We start from the raw sequence: 5,253 nt of genomic DNA on the forward strand, positions 1-5,253 counted from the left end.
TAGGTTTGAGCCCAAGTTAAGTTCCAGATCTAGACTTAGCGCGTACCAGGCTACGCTTTCCCTCTCCCAAGGAAAAATTTGGCGGGTCGCGATATGGAATATTGGTAAATTTATTATATTGTGGGTAAATCGCCGGCGATATTTGTAGAATTTCAGAGGACATAGAAATTTAGTTCTTTGCCTGGTCATTCGTAAAATCCTTGTAAGCAAATTATTGGCCACAATTTTTTACCCAGAAGATTGGAAAATCACCAGCAACTTCAAAATTCTACCAAGACGGAAATTTTCGAGTTTTGAATCCGTCGGACCAGCACTAATTAACAGAGGATCTCTCACGGTGACCTTTTGCCCCATGAAATGCGAGAGCAGAAGCCGAGTGGAAATCATATTAGGCTGAAAAGAGAGCAGAAAGCATAGTGTACGGTAGAAAGAGTAGTGTTTTGCGAATTAGACCTCACAGCATGCTAATTACTTTACAGATATAAGCAAACTAATGGAAGGGAGGAGATCACACGAGCACTAGTTCTAAATACACCCAAAATGAAGAACCAAAGGCAGGGGAGAGAGCACGAGATTGCTCATTTCTTACGCGCTTCCTGACTGTCTCAGTCTCTTCAACTTGCCTGCCTTCACCACTATAGCCACATATGCCTTGTCTGCTGCTTGATCCGCAAACCTGAAATATGCAAGTCTCCAATCCTTTTTGAACTGCAAAACTCCGAAAAAGCCCCAGAACCCAGTCGCAAATCCAAGCATTACGACCGCACAGAACAACACCTTTCCAAGCTTGTCCTCTTCGTGTGTATCTTCAGGGTGAGCGATTTTCGGTGGTTGAGGCGCCTCGGAGCCAGGGCAATTTTTTCTTAGAAGATCACCACAGAGTAGAGGATTGCCGGCATAAATGGATGGATCGTCAAGCGTCTGGATTTGATTTCCTTTTGGAATCTGTCCCATCAAGTTGTTTTGCGATAGGTTGAGGTGGGCTAGGGATGTTAATGCTGAAATGCCTTGCGGAATTGTCCCCGTGAGGTTGTTGTTCGAAAGATCAAGAGACTCGAGTGACCTCATGTTCCCAATGCCAATGAGAATATCTCCAGAGAGATGGTTGTGTGACAAGTTTAAGCCATGCAATCCCGAGAGGAAAGAAAGTTCTTCGGGGATTGACCCGATCAAATCGTTGCTTGAAAGATCCAAATTTACCACAAGTTGCAGATCAATATTGGTGTATTCATTGTATCTTCCCTTTATTATCTCAACCACTTGCTCTTGATGCCAATTCGCATCAGAGTACCTAGTTGCTGGCGATGGAGATACAGATGGGGGGGGGAAGTTATATCTTGCATAGGAGCAGCGGCCACAGATCCAAATGAATTGACTTGATTGAAGTTGATCATGCTGTGCATATAGCCAAGACAACGTGGGATTGTTCCCGTCAAATTGTTCACTGCAATGTCTAATATCTGTAGTCCTGAGAGTGAGCAGAGCGGCAGAGGGATGCTGCCAGTAAACCTATTCTCTCGTAGCCTCAGGATCACCAAGAACTGAAAGCTTTTGCTGAGCCATGTGGGGATGCTTCCGGAGAAGTCATTCTCTCCAAGGTCTAAAATTACCAGATTTGTGCAATGACCTAAAGCCAGAGGAAGCTCCCCATTGAGACGGTTTCTGTTCAAGTGGAGGGTGGCAAGGTAGGGCAAGGATCCAATTGAGCTTGGAATCACTCCGGACAACTTATTGAATGACAAAGTCAAGTAAAACAAAGAACCCTTCCAACAGTCCGGAATACTGCCATATAGGTTATTATTGGCAAGATTTAAATCCATCAATTCCATGTCGCATAATGATGACGGTATTGTACCATTGATTCGATTATCATTGAGAGACAGAATATTGAATCGGTACATAACACCAATATCTGTCGGAAGAGATCCAGTGATCAAATTGTGGGAGAGATCCAGAGTGGAACAGTTAGAAGATATGTTGGGCAAGTGTCCGGTAAATTGATTGTGAGATAGATCGAGTACGTCAAATGTCATGTTGGCTAACCAATTTGGCAGGGGCCCAAAAAGGGAAGCATTGGAGAGTACGATATATTCAGCTTCCACTTGTGTCTGAATCCATTGGGGAAATGGAGTTATGAATTTACAAGATCCCATCGAAATGAATTGAAGTTGGAAAGGGGGTATCCAGCTGGGTTTTGCCTTGAAAGTCAAGTTATTATTGTCACTAACATCCAAATACTGGAGCCTTGACATATTAGAAAAATGGTTTTCTGAAATCACACCTCCCAAAGAATTGTTGCGAAGATACAGATCCGAGAGATGAGAAAGCTTTCCGAAACTACTGGGTATAGTACCGGTCAAATGATTGCTGTCAAGGCACAACTCTTGTAAAGCCCGCAATTTCCCTAATGACTCGGGAATATGCCCTGCCAATTGATTATTAGAAAGAACTAACCATCTCAATGACGACAACCGACCTAATGATGATGGAATGGTCCCATTCAATCCATTATATGAAAGATCTAGTGTTACCAAGTTCGGCAATGACCCAATGACACTAGGGATTGAACCGGAGAAGGAATTGTAGGGAAGCATAATGTGTTTTAAGTTAGTAAAGTGCACTAACCAGTTGGGCAAAGCACCCTTAAGACGATTACCCTCTATCTCTAGACTCTCCAAGTTATTCTCATTGAGTCCCGATGAATTTCCTTGGGTTGTTGCAATCTCTTCTCCGATTTGGTTAAAAGACAAACGCAATGACTTGAGGTACCGGTGGTTCTTTAAGAATAAGAACAAGCCTCCTTCAATGCAGTCGAAAAGATTTCCCCTGAGATTGAGATGAACAAGGCTCGGAAACTTGTCAAACCACATTGGAATTGATGAGTTGAAAGAGTTCCCTGAAAGATCGAGATGTCGGAGAGAAGTCATGTTTTGAAATGTAATGTTAGGGATGGGACCTTCAAAAAGATTTATCGAAAGATCGAGGTACTGGAGATGAATAAGAGAAGTAGAATTGGCCAAGTGATCAGAAGACAGATGGTAATTATGTAATCCACAATCTGATAAGCTCAAATGCAATAAGGTTGGGAGCATGCTGATCACCTGCATGAGCACTCTTCCATTCGCAATCATTGAACCACTCATGTCGAGGTACTTTAGTGACCGAAGATAAGAAATCCATTGGATATCATCCACGACCAAATTTTCATCTTCATTATGAAGATCAAGGACTTCCAACTTGGTGAGATTTCCCAACTGTCGAGGAACCATTCCACCGAAGTTAGCAAACGACAAATTGAGGTACCTCAATTGTTTCATCGAACCGAGGAATTCAGGAATTCTTTCTTGATTGGAATCGATCCCGCTTAAGCCCAAGTGATTCAAGTATCTCAAGTGCAGCAAAGAAGAGTTCAACTCACCAGCCAGGAAGAGCTTCAATTCCATGGGAAAATAAAAATCAGTATTGTCATTTCTTGGTTGGGGTAATTGGAGCTTGATGACATGGCCATATACACTATCACAAATCACTCCTTCCCATTTGCAGAAATCTTTGTCTTTCCACGAAGAAAGCAAGCCAGATGGATCTAAGAGGCTTTGTCGAAGCTGGAGTAGAGCCTCTCTTTCTTGCTCTCTGCAAGTGGACGTTGAATTGCTACTGAAGCACACACATGAATTATCTAAAATAAGGAATAGAGTTACTAGTGTGAGCACTTGGGGACAATATCTCCCCATGAGCAATGAGGGAGAGGATGAATTCATGTTTTCGAGTGGAGGGTTTAAGGGTCCTCTAATCAAACCCAGATCATTTATAGAGAAGGGCAGGGAGAGATTTCTCGTTTGATGTGACCAATTGTGGTTACATACATGCACCTTATGTGTATGCATGTGTATCATGTATATGCAGCACATTTAAGGTCCACATATGATAGTCATCATCAAGGAGAAAAGGCACATCCACTCTTGCAGTTGGAGTTTGTAAATTGACGACCAGATCCCATCTAGAAGAGAAGTCCAAGTCAACTTGGAAGCAAGTGCAGCACCATTACGGAGATCGTGGACAACTCTGTCCAGTTTTTTGCAGTGCCAGTCCCGGATCAAGTCAGAGTCTTTTGGGTTCGTTTCATTATTATTCATATTAAGGTCGTTTCTCGGTGTACATTGCGGGTTCATAAAGATACCATCCGTTTCACGTTTTATCTTAACTAAATTTACTAATTTTGAAATAACGATGTTAACTCGTCTTGTTGCCCATAAAGATGATGGTAATGTACCATTCATCACGATATCACCGAGACACGATTGAAAGAGATAGAGAGATTAAGTTTGTCTGAGAGATCTAAATTGGAACCGTTCAAAGGTATATATTGAGTAAGGGCGTGGTAATTTGAATGTGAGACAAATCAAGCCACAAAATTCACATGTTGGCTAACCCATGTAGGCAAAGCCCCCAAAATGGAGGCATTGCAGAGAGAGATGCCATGGTCCTCCGCTTGTGTCTGCATCCATTGTGAAAATGTCGATCCAACTTTTACACAACCCATCCGAATAATTCTAAATTGGACAGTGGACCAGTTGGGATTTGCCCTAAAAGTCGGGTAATTATCGCTAATATCCAAACGCTGCGAGGCTAGACCTAGGTTATCCGAAGTGTGGATCGCTTGAGTAGGGGGAATAAAATATGGGAACGCGGAGCGTCATTTGTATCAAGCGATAGGGGTAGACTTCTTTTAATCATGTAATTAAGATAAGACATGATTTTTTAGTTATAATAAAGATAATGTGAGCAGTATAATGTGTTTCAAACGTATTTGAGCCACTGAGTTTCATGTTCAAACAAAAATTACTATTTTCAATAATGTTTTCAACTAAAAAAACATTAACATGAAAAATATATTTCGGATAAGTGATAAATATCAGTGTATTGGGACATTTGAAATGCTCATTTTAGTATATGGGTTTGTTCTCCTCGGTCAGAAAATTAAGGGCCAAAATCCTGGAGGGACTTTGCTGTGCATATGCATTCTATTATTATAAAATGTAACTACCACCGTTTGAGTGTCAATTATAGTTAAGGAAAATACTGACTATTCGCAAATAACACCAGGTCAAGTGAACCTTCTCTCCATCTATGTCGTTAAATCAAGCAACTTCCGGGATAATACCTGTTGATGTCATGAGCGGTTCTGAAAATATTCTCGTCATGTCCTAATGAAAAAGAAAAGAGGCCACCGATAATACAGTTTATCGAGTCAAT

General features: G+C 41.5%; 1 pseudogene; it reads right to left on the minus strand.

Moving 5' to 3' along the window:
- Positions 1–284: 284 nt before the first annotated feature.
- Positions 285–1,901, minus strand: LOC130134932 (receptor-like protein EIX2; annotated as a pseudogene).
- Between the last annotated feature and the right edge of the window lie 3,352 nt (positions 1,902–5,253).

This window comes from Syzygium oleosum, unplaced genomic scaffold (assembly GCF_021117445.2).
Source record: "Syzygium oleosum isolate NSW1041296 unplaced genomic scaffold, Sole_v2.1 Sole_v2.25, whole genome shotgun sequence".
Taxonomy (NCBI): Eukaryota; Viridiplantae; Streptophyta; class Magnoliopsida; order Myrtales; family Myrtaceae; genus Syzygium; species Syzygium oleosum.